The sequence below is a fragment of the Sinocyclocheilus anshuiensis genome, unplaced genomic scaffold (assembly GCF_001515605.1).
Source record: "Sinocyclocheilus anshuiensis isolate Anshui unplaced genomic scaffold, SAMN03320099.WGS_v1.1 scaffold699, whole genome shotgun sequence".
Taxonomy (NCBI): Eukaryota; Metazoa; Chordata; class Actinopteri; order Cypriniformes; family Cyprinidae; genus Sinocyclocheilus; species Sinocyclocheilus anshuiensis.
In genome coordinates this window covers 77,078-89,430 of record NW_015552576.1, presented here as the reverse complement: position 1 = coordinate 89,430, position 12,353 = coordinate 77,078, and the positions used below count along the sequence as shown (strand labels likewise).

The window sequence follows — 12,353 nt, the reverse complement described above, 5'->3', positions numbered from 1 at the left end:
ACTAAATAATTTTTTGTGAATGCATATTGGTGATTATTGCCTCACTTAAGTGAATGGTATCTGTGGCCACTATTTCATTCGCTGATCCTTCATGTCGGAAATGACCGAACAGTATTGATTAGCCTATGTCTTGGATAAGTTTCTGATAAGTTGCGCACATGGACACATTAGACATTGATGCACAAACGTGGATGTGTTCTGTATGTCTAAAGTAAATACAGAAAGTTCAGGTTTTTTCAATGTTTCAATAAAAATATAGTCCTCCTATTTAATTAAGCTAGTTATAAACATATTTCGGTAACAATTTACTTTGCCTTTATTTATAATGCATTATAATTATATTCATTGTTACACATCAGTGTAACAAAGAATGTAATTAACATTGTTACATTGTAACATTGTTATGCATCAGTTATAATTATTTACAAGATACACTGTATTACAATGCACATTACAAATTAACACTTTATAAAGCATTATACATAAAGTCTTTAAGTAAAGTGTTACCCATATTTCCAGTATGCTTGTTTGTTATTAAAGAAACTTACATTGTGCATCAGGCTTGTTTAAATCCTCGGTGATACACACGCATGTGCGTAATGCCAGCAACTCACTCATCAGAATCCACGGTTAACCTTTGCAAACTTTGACAGTTGGTTGAATTAATAAATAAATAGTGTTATTTTGAAATGTCTTTTCATCACCAATTCCAAAAAAACAACAAAAAAAAAACATGGTTTCCACAAACATATTAAGCAGAACAGACAAAAAAACCCAAGCAGAAAAAAGTCCAAGTGCTATTTTACTGTTAGCATGCAGCACTCATCTAATGCTGATCAGCCAATCAAATCAGAACATTTTATACAACACTGCTGTGTACCGTTAGTGATCCTTTTCAAGTCGCTAGACGGCAGTTTTGGCTTTTGAGGCTGTCATTCAATGTATTTTGAAGAATGCATCAAGTCTATCCTTCACATCCTCCAATCACTCAAAATGCTGAGGAGGAGTCGAGCCTAAAAGCCTCACAAGTACTGGTCTGGAAAAGAGCCTCACTAGCATGCAGCCTTCTCTTGAGAAGCACCCCACACGTGCCATACCATACTGGTACTAGGGACTTTAAGCAACGGCTGCAATGAAACAGCATTCTGGCATTCTATTGCGCATGCACAACTTTAGCTACTACTCCGTGATGTTGTACTGTAAGAGTCTTCTATGGGAGAATAGCTTATTTTCCATAGTAAGTAAATGTTATGTTTTGGCAGTGGCAGTGAAATTCAAAAAAGTCACCAATTCCAATACGACTTGAGTACAAGTGTTAAGAGTGTCTGATTTTAGCAGTACTTTAGGTATTTTAATCATACTGAATATAGGCTCAGAGATGCACTAGTCCTCAACAAGAAAAGTTCAAAACAAGAAACATTTTATTTCTAAAGAGAGGATTCACATGTTTATTTTCTAAAATAAAAAAAATAATAATATTGAACACCTCAATATTGCAATGAATCAAGGTCAACACAACAGCCTCCACATCTACACACACTGTAGTCTCAGTTGAGCTCAAGTACTCAAAAAGGGCATACTGTAAGTAAACCAAAAACACTGTGTCTTTCAAAAAATAATGTGCACAATACACAGTAGTATTTATGAGATCCAGGGAGTATACATACAGCTTCAACATGTTGTCTGTCAGAGACGATACCTAATACGTAACACAAGAGTATACATTTGTTCTTCACTCGCTGAAACCGACTTGTGATTTTTATGAAATGTAGATCGCTTTCTTCTCAGCTGTTTAAAAGAATGTGTTCACATTCCCATAAAGTAGCTTTGTTGACAAGTTTGGGTAAGTAAGGGCAAAACGATCACGATCTAGTACCTTCAGTGCCCTGTAGATCATGATATCACCTCTTTTGTAGCAGAAATAAATTGCTGCAGAAAAAGCATGTCAAATGCAATGAGCATTTGCATTACATACCACATACCGAAACGTAAACAAAAGCAGCGCTTGCTTACCATTTAGAATTTCAGTTATGTTGATACTTTCTTCATTTTAATTGGCTCATGTTGTTATGAAAATATTCACATATCGGAATGTTTGGGAAAGATCATGTAACATTAGAACACAGCCTTCTGTCTAAGCCACCTTCATTTATTTACTCGTTTTCATTATTATTGGTTTAATTCTCGTGCACTGATTAGTTCGCTAAACTGAACGTCCTATCAGAGTTCTCACTCTCCCTGACGGCCCAGATGACAATTCAACATGTTGAATCGGGGAAACTGCCGCCGATGTGAGCCCAACGAGAGCCGATGTGTGGAACACACCAAACAAATTAAACTAGCCCGACAGACGCTCGCCGACGACCCAACCATCGACTTGGTGTGTCCCGGCCTTTAAGTACAGTCACTGATTACATTGACTCAAATACTTTACAACACTGGACAACTTTTAGTATCTGGCTGCAGGTGGAGAGCTGATTGGCATTTAGTGTTGTTTATACATGCTTGTGGTGACATTTCTGCAACACTGATATGTGACCCTGGGCCACAAAACCAGTCATAAGGGTCAATTTATTTAAATATCTGGAATCTGAGGGTGTAAAAAAATAAAAATATTGAGAAAATCACCTATAAAGTTGTCCAAATGAAGTCCTTAGCAATGCATATTACTAATCAAAAATTAAGTTTGTATTAATATTTGTAAATTAATATTTGCAGTAGGAAATTTACTAAATATATTCATGGAACATGATCTTTACTTAATACCCTAATGATTTTTGGCATAAAAGAAAAATCGATAATTTTGACCCATACAATGTTTTTTTGGCTATTGCTACAAATATACCCCAGCGACTTAAGGCTGGTTTTGTGGTCCAGGGTCAGATATTATGTACCTTACTGTACATTTCGCAGTAGTTTCAAAGTGAAATGTCCAGTTATTACGGCGGCCGAGAGAACTCAACACACTGCAACTATAGAAAACACATGCAAATAGAAAAAGCACCGGCAAATTAAGAAAACATATTCATCAGTTTGACAGCACATGTGCTGCAAATACTCATTGTGAACCGAGTGAAAAGGTTATGCAGTTACAAGCAGATCCCTAACTAGGCAGCAATTTAACAGTGTCCTTTACTCCATTTCCTTATAATGAGAGCTATAATCCCAACAGTGCAAGAGCTGCAAAAATACTTTCTGGATTGGAATGACGTGATGGCAGATTTTTTTTTTCTTTTTGGCTGAACCACTCCTACAATATCTGGAAACCAGGAGAAATTTAACAGCAGTAGTGAAGTCAAACCTTGTGATTGCTTTCTTTCCTTTTATCTGTTTCTTCTCTTTCTCTGTCATTCGTGTCCTCTCTTCTACTGTTAGTTTTGTCAGGCAGATATAAGGGCTCAGTGTGTCTGACTTTGCTTTTTGATTTCAGTTTGTCATTCACATAAGAGCAGAAAGCCCTCCCAAGGACTTAGTGGCCTCTCTCAGGCAGAATACTAATGAAAGTGCCTCTCTTCTCTCTTCATTTTTCTTTCTGCAAGCTGTGAAGCCACAAATCTTAATCACAGAAAGTGAAATGGCATGGGATTGCTCGCCACCTCCATGATAAGAGAGTCCAAACAACGCTTGTGACCCCATCTTCACAGGGCTCTGAAGTTAAAATTAAGAATCCGACCTCTGCACACCAGGAAACCCTCAGTCCTGAGGAGCTGCTGTTTGGCTCCTTTTACCCATGGGTCTTTATGGCAAAATAGTGGCTTATACCAAAGCTACTAAGCACTGTCTTGTCTTTACATTTTCAGATAATCTTTTTTAAAGTCACAATAGGATGATATACTGTACAGTATAAGGTCCAAAACACTCACCTAGTGCTGAACGAGAGTAAAAAGGTATTTGGCTAAGAAGGAAAACTATGGAAGCCTTTTTCCACCACTGAATAAAATAAATAAATAAATAAATAAATACAAATAAAAAAGGTAATTGCACCTTTTCAATCTCACTGTTCTTTTTTTTTTTCTCACAATCTTTTTTTTCCAAAATTGTGTGATATAAACTCACATTTCTGAGTGTTCTAAAGTCAAGACATAAACTCACAGTGGTAAGAACCCCTGCCCTTGATCATGTTTGTCAACAGTCAACTTTATGAAATGTAAGATGATGTACAGGTCTGCATTAAATGTTATTTGTCCATAACTAATTGATTAAATTAACATGCTAATATGACAAACCTGATATTTTGCTGTGTACTTACAGTACATTATAACAAATGTTTCAAACAAATCTCAAGTGTCTCATGCAAGCCACCAAGCTAATGCATACAGTAACAAACAACACTTAAAGGGATAGTTCACCCAAAAATTAAAATTTGATGTTTATCTGCTTACCCCCAGGGCATCCAAGATGTAGGTGACTTTGTTTCTTCAGTAGAACACAAACATAAATTTTTAACTCAAACCGTTGCAGTCTGTCAGTCATATAATGAAAGTGAATGGGAATAATGGCTTTGAGAGTCAAAACAAATTGACACTCCTAATTGAGATTGTAGATAGAGTGTCAATGGTCCATTTGAGAGATAGATGGCGGTAATGCACTTATAAGTATGCGATCCGCCGTAAAGCAAGAAGAAGAAGAAGACGCGTCATGCGCCGGCTGTTGAGAACGCGCTCAAGACAGTTCGGACATTGCGGTGAATCAGAGGTAAAAGAACAATATAAATACTGTTCAGTTTCTTGCACAGACAGATCGTTTGTGTATGTTTTTTTTGACTCTCAAAGCCGTGATTCCCATTCACTTCCATTATATGACTGAAAGACTGCAACGGTTTGAGTTAAAAATCTTCGTTTGTGTTCTACTGAAGAAACAAAGTCACCTACATCTTGGATGCTCTGGCGGTAAGCAGATAAACATCACATTTTCATTTTTGGGTGAACTATCCATTTAACACATTGAAATATATTTTTAGTACTTGATGATTGTGTTGACTATGTAAAACAGTGCTGTGTTATTCCACAATTTAATTTGACAAATAAAGTGATTGTCTCTGGTCACTTGTTCCCTGAAAAAAAATGTGAACGAGAACTGATGAGAACATTCTTTGTTCGACCGGTTGTGAAGCATATGTGACAAACACGTCAATAATTTGACTTAACCTCAGTCAGGAATGTCATTGGAATGAGTGCTTCTGAGAGGTTATAAATAAATGTTAAACAGACACACCTTTAGGTTATACGTTTATCTGAAGGGATGTCCAGAAATGTCCACAGTGTGGCAATGACCCCTCAAGGTTGTGTTGTACGCACAAACATTGAAGAGGTCTCAGAAATTACTTTGGGATGTTGACTCAAGGAAATGCAAGCAAGGAATAGCACCGACATCCAAACTATAGAATCTGATGAACGTGTGGGAGGAGGACCAACCTGCCGCACCACACACTTGCTGCATGGAGACATCTCTTGCTAGAACCTTACGCAAACCCCTGGTTAAATGCAACATCCCTGGTTACGTCCTAGAGGGAAATCTTGGCTGCATGCCTCTTAGGCTAGGGCAATAGCATCCCTCACCCACTGTGGCATTGTTTGTCTAGTGGCAGCCGCCCCCCGGTTGCGGCCCCCATGGCATATAAAAAGCTACTTCAACTTAAGGCACTGGCTGGTGCAGTGGACATAAATCTGAAGAGTATGAACTGGACACAATAAGTGAAGTCCTTCTTGCTCCAGTGTTGCAAATGGCGGAGGGCATAAGGCTTCAAGAATGACCGGATGTATGGTCGAGAATGGAACTTTAGGAAGATAATTAGGCTGAGGATGCAAAATAGCTTTGACCCAGCCCAGGGGCAAAGTTTAAGCAGGATGGCGAGACTGACAGAGCCTGTAAATCTACAATTGTCTTTAGAGAAGTGACAGACATTAGAAAAACCATCTTCATAGTCAGAAGCTTGACAGGCGATATTAGATCTGAGAACCACACTCTGGTCATCCATTGAGGCACTATTAGTAAAAGCTGAGACCTTTGTTGATGGACCTTGGCCAGGACTCCCTGGAGCAGAGTGGTTGGGAGAAATGTTGAAATGCTGTCTGAGCCACGTATGGGCCATTGCGTCCAGACCCAGGGGAGTGGGAGAAGAAAACCATCTTCATAGTCAGAAGCTTGACAGGCGATATTAGATCTGAGAACCACACTCTGGTCATCCATTGAGGCACTATTAGTAAAAGCTGAGACCTTTGTTGATGGACCTTGGCCAGGACTCCCTGGAGCAGAGTGGTTGGGAGAAATGTTGAAATGCTGTCTGAGCCACGTATGGGCCATTGCGTCCAGACCCAGGGGAGTGGGAGAAGTCAGAGAGAAGTGTGCTGTCTCCTGCGAAGCAAAGATAGCCTGTTCAGGCAGCGCGAACACAGTCCGCCTTGGCACGTTATGTAACTACCGCAGTGTTGTCCACCCGCACTACATGGTAGCCACTTAACTGCTGGAGGAAGTATTTCAGGGCCTGAAATACAACCATTATTTCCAGGCAGTGGATGTGCCAGTTGAGAAAATGACCTCTCCAGATCCCTTGGGCTGGATTGCCATTTAAGACTGCACCCCAGCCCGTGAGGGAAGCGTCTGTCATTAATATCTTGTGACGACAACACGCACCTGGAATGGGACCCAAAGTCAGAAACCGGGGTCTGAACATAGAAATGGTATGAAGCCCCCAGTGCGTAACCCTTATCTGCCTCTGGGGATTGGCCCTTGGATGAAATCCCCTGGCTCTTAGCCACACCTGAAACAGTCTCATGTGCAGGAGGCCTAAAAGTATCACCGTGGATGCAGCCGCCATGAGACCTAGAACTTTTTAAAAGTAATGGACAGTAACTTTCTATCCTAGCTTGTTGTTCTTTAGGATGTTTAGAATGGATTCAACATGTGCAGGAGACAGCTGTGCCCGCATCGTGATCCATACATTTCGTATATGTGCAGAGTATTAAGGCTAGGCCGAACTGAAGAACCCGATACAGGTAAGCATCGCCCCGAAAGTGAACCTCAGGAATGTCCTGTGTTGTGGAAATATTTCTACATCAAAGTATGCGTCATTGAAGTCGATTGTTGTCAGCATTTTGAACTTGTATGTTCGTAGGTAGCGGTACAACCCACAAAGATCCAAAATTGGACACAACCCCCCATCTATTTTGGGAACCAGAGGGGAACATGTTCTATGGCCCCTTTGTCCAGCAGAGCTTGCAATTCCTGTTTCAACAAATGCCCTTGTTCCAGTTTCACAGTAGTGAAGACCATGCCGTTGAAACATGAAGAATGCAAACTGTATTCTGCAGCCCTTTTCAATGGTCTTTAGGACTTAAGGAGAGATATTTGGCAGTAATTTCCATTCTGTCATACTCTCTGTAAGGGGCACTAGTTTTGACACTTTGTTTTGATGTACCACATGTGACGGAGATTGGACAGATTCCCTAAGAGTGCTGGGAAGGAGCTCTTAACGTTCATTGGGATTTTTTTTGTGGGAGGGGGCACATCCCCTGTGTCCTGGGCGCACAAGCTTAAGGACCTATATTTTGCTGCAATGACCGTTCTCAGGTCCGGCTTGTGGAGTGTGGCGAGCCGCTCCCCAGTTTTTGTGAGGAGGCACATGACTTTCCACGCTCTCCTTCTGGGCTTCTCACCTCAGAAAAGCCGGACCTGGTCGGGACTGGGTGGCCGACAGCCCCGACGCTTGAGCACGGTGGGTGAGAAACTTTACGAGAGCTTCTTTGTACCTTTTTTCTCCCAGGAACCTACTGACGGCCGCATTAATGGAGCCATCAGATACGGAATCAAGGAGGAACACCCGGTCTCTGTCCTTCATCCCCGTGAGGTTCAACCACAGGTGCCTCTCTGTGGCAACCATAGCAGCCATAAAACAGCCGCTATGAGTCCAGATGGACTTTTCATAAATTTCATATTGATGGTGGGAGATTCAAATGGTAAGGGATAGTCTGTGGTTAACAAGAACTAATAGGTGTTCCAAATTAGTGGAGAGACAGGATAAAACCTGCTGTTCCTGTCCTGGGGAGGAGGGTGACTTGGAGAGCATGCTGTGCTTGTGCCTGATCTGTGGAGTTATTGATGCTGAAAAGCCCTTGCATGCATTGATTAATTAATTAATTCATTCACTTCTGAGCAGTTATTAGTGATTGGACAATTGATACCGCAGCTCCGATGCTCCGACGCAGTTTTCAAACCACTATTGTATCACACACTGTGCCGATGCTTGTATCGAAATGACAACACCACGTGATTGACGATGTTTGAAGCTTCGAACGTCATGCAGTATCGAAAGGTCGGGACAGCTGGTTTGAAAAAACTGGCGCTTCACGATCCCACCTGATGCATAAAAGGATTATTCAGTCACTTTGAGGGCTGTCAATAGGACATTTAATCATGTTTATAACTGGGGTCTCAGAGATCACACACAACATAAGGGTATAACAGCTCACCCAAAATATATATATTTTTTAACCTATCCACGACAATTATTAATTATGATCACATGTTTGTGTATTTTATATTATTGATCGATATGTGAATCCGTTGACCAAGCTATACATGACAAGAGTTGTGGTCTCATTGGCACAAATTCATTTAGATGAGATTATATCAGATTAGACATTGTATTGATCCCAGATTGATTCCACTCTTGAATGTCACAGATTTCCAAAGATTTTGGTCACATGCTTTTTCAAACCATCCTCTGCTCTGCAATGATTTATCAGAAATGGTGGAGAAAACAAAGTCCGACCACCAGATGCCGCTAATGCACACTGTGTTAAAAGCTTTGAGTAATGAACTTTTTTTCGGCACAATTTCACGAAAGCCTCAAACGCTTCAGAAAGCCTCGGTTTCCCATCACTAGCAGTTATTGTTAGATTAAAAATACTCAACATGCAGATGCGCTCTGACCTGCCTCCTATTTCTGACAAGCCCTTATCCATGTTTATTTTACGTGATCCAAAAAATGGTTGTGTATGGAACCTAAAAGAAGATCATTTGAGAGAGAGCTCAGCTCAGGCATTTTTGACCCAACATCTTAAATTTGAAGGGAAAATAACTTAATTTTCTAGACTATCATGCAGTGAGTTCTTGCCCTGCATCATGTTTGTCAACAGTCAACTTTATGAAATGTAAGATGACGTACAGGTCTGGGGTGGGGCAGGAAACTTTGTTTGTGACAGGCTTCCACAGAGTGCATATTAATACATATACTGACACTGACCATGACCTGTCTGAGGATGATGTCCAGTCCACTCTAGAAAAAAAAAAGATCCTCATCAACCCAGTGCACCTGATTGTAAGAATCCAAATAGTACTGCTTATACTCTTCCAAAGGTTGGTCATTTTGAAGCAGACAGACCTTGTGGGTGAGTGTAGAGAACTCTGCTGTTAAATCCACGGTGAGGTCTTGTGTTCTGTCATGGTGGGTCAGGCATTGTGAGGAGGAAGGATCTGTTTGTAGCACTATTAATAATTATTAACAGAGAAAAAGAAATGGCATATGGCAGCGTAAATGCCACAAGACAAAAAAAAACTGAACAAACTGAGGGCATGATAGACAGATGGTGTTTTTACAGGGGGTAAAACAAGAAAAAGGTGTGTAACATAATTAGTGTCTTTGGCAACAAATGAGAAGCGGGAACAAGGAAAACAAAGGAAGCAAGAAAAAAAAACAGGATAACCAGGTCAAACAAACTAGAACCATGAAACTGAGCATAACTGTGACAAATATGCTCCATCAGTGACAGAAATGGAGAGGGAAATAACAAATCTTGGGAGAAACCAGGCTCAGTCTACTCATTCTACTGTATGGATGTAAATTGACTTTCCCTTCAGCCTGAGGCTTATTCATTTCACTTTTGGTGTGAAAAGGCTTTTATATTTGCCAAAAATAGAACTTTTTTTATTTTAAAAACAAACAAGCAAGCCCTGTCCAGATTTAAAAAGTAATGCAAAAGTAACGTAATGCATTACTTTCCATAAAAAGTAACTAAGTAACGTAATTAGTTACTTTTTTATGGAGTAACGCTATATTGTAATGCATTACTTTTAAGAGTAACTTTCCGCAGCACTGCACATCACAATGAAAATACTTGATTAGGAATAATGGTGTGAAAGGAAACTTCAGACTGGAGCTTTGTAGAGTTTTGAAAATGTTCCTCTTCTGAAAATAGTACTTAACATGCCCCTGCAGATATGTAATTGATAAAAGGGGCTTTTTGGAATAGGCTTTTGGCTTTTTAATGCTTTCAGAGAAAAGATGACATAAGGATCAATTTTCTCCTTTTTCTTTTCCTGTTCTGCTGTGGCCAGAGCAGAACTTCACCACATAATGCACTGACATTTAATCGATAACCAATCACCCACACAGCAATGCTTTGATTTGTATTTGTTTAACCTGAGGGTGAGATATTTCCAGATACTGATAATGAATACTTTTTTTGTTTTTGTTTTTTTTTTCTTCTTCAAATTGCTTCATCCTGCTGGTAAAGTGAGTTGCTTGCGCTATAGGTGTGTGGTTTGGGTGTTCATGAGGTCCTTCAGAGAGCTCTCTCGAGTGAATTCTCTTAACGACAAAGTGCTGTATGTGATAAGTTGTGTCTTCTGCTAACATGCCAGATATTAAAATGCTTCCATTGAATCCTTCTATTCAAGCATCTTCATTAAAAGCAAGTAGAATGAAAAGTGTGTCCTTGATAAGATTTCATTCTGTTGCATTTGGACTGATACAAATTGTTACCATTGTTCCAAAAGAAGCAATGAAAATGCTTATTGGATTATATTACTGATTTTTTTCCCCCTTCTATTTGAAGAATTTTAATTGTGTTGCTGAAATACATTAAATCTGACAGACTCTATTGATACTTTCTGCTAGATGCATTATATGCACTCCCCTTGTATACTTGTGTACATCAGTATAGCCAGGTTAAGTCAAGTCAAGTCAAGTCAAGTCTGCTTTATTGTCAACTTTAAGTCTGCGTGGTTGAAATCCCCAGCCAAGATGAGAAAAGCATCGGGGTGGGCTGTCTGCTGCTCACTGATGTGCTGGTACAGTTCATTTAGTGCCTCGCTCCTGTTGTTGTTGTTGGAGCTGGGAGGGATGTATACAGCAACGAGCAGTATGGCTGTATATTCCCTCGGTAGCTAGAACGGCCGGCACTGTTCTATCTGTTAAGCTGGCTAATGAAGATCATGACAAGCTACACTCACAGAAAGGAAGCTTTACCACTGTAATATTGTGCCTTCGGGACTTACAAATGCACAAGCAATAATACAAAGACATGACAAGAGTTTTGTGATCAAAATTGTCCTAATTTTATCTGCCCTTTCAATTACAGGTTCAATTTTAACAGAGCCGAGTGCTTTGCTAGGACTGTGCTCTTAGTATTGGAAATGCTTTAAATGTGCACATGATGTTGTTGTTCTTCTTCACACAATTAGAATATTGAGCAATATTTATCCAAACTATATCAATAGTCTCAATGTGAGATCTCACACGTTCATTCTAATTGTAGAACAATGAGTTCACATCAACACTCAAGCTGAAACAGGATAGTTGTATGATGGTTGAGTTCAGAGGTGTAAGACAATACAAATTTATAAACGACGTTCACATTTGACCACTTAGGTCAGAGTCTTCACCTTGTCCTGTTCCTGGAGTGCCACTGTGCTGCAGAATTTAGCTTCAACCCCAATTAAACACGCATGAACTGGTTAATCAAGTTCTTCAGGGTTACTAGAAACATCTAGGCAGATGTGTTGGGCGAGTTGGAGCTAAACTCTGCAAGATGTTGGCCCTCCAGGAGCAGGATTGGACACCCTTGGGAAATGGTCAGCATATACTAAAGTTTCACATGTCTTTTTGCTGCTTAATATTTTTGTGGAAACCAACTAACGAGCTAACAAACTAACTAAATAGCTAACTGTTTATTTATTTCGTTTTTAACACTTTATTGCCACAGTCCAAATTCTCTTGACTATAAGTAACATTGCAGTTATATGTCAGCTTAAGAGATGTCAGCTGGGCGATTTTGGTTAATTCTGGCATCAATGGGCAACCAGGTGAGGCCCAGGGCTCACAACTGATTTATAGTGTCCAGATATAAATTTTTACCCATTCTTAGTGGGAAAGTGCCCGAACAATCCCAGGTAAAAAAAAAAAGTACACTTCCATCATTTACTTAAAGTGCTCTATTTTCGCGCACTAATTTTGTACTTAATGTACTAAAAATTATTATTTAGTACCTAAACATTAAGATCATCTAAGTGTACTCAACCGTGCTATTTTGGGACACCATGAAGATGAACTAAAATGCGCTTTTAACATGCTA

At 39.8% G+C, this 12,353-nt stretch overlaps 1 long non-coding RNA gene across 1 annotated transcript; it reads right to left on the bottom strand.

Annotated features, from left to right (window-relative positions):
- Nucleotides 1-985: 985 nt before the first annotated feature.
- LOC107665184 (uncharacterized) lies at nt 986-12,343 on the bottom strand. The gene is made up of 3 exons (XR_001631528.1): nt 12,274-12,343; nt 8,462-8,463; nt 986-996 (listed from the first exon to the last, which is right to left on the bottom strand). It is a non-coding gene; the product is annotated as an uncharacterized LOC107665184 (long non-coding RNA).
- Between the last annotated feature and the right edge of the window lie 10 nt (nt 12,344-12,353).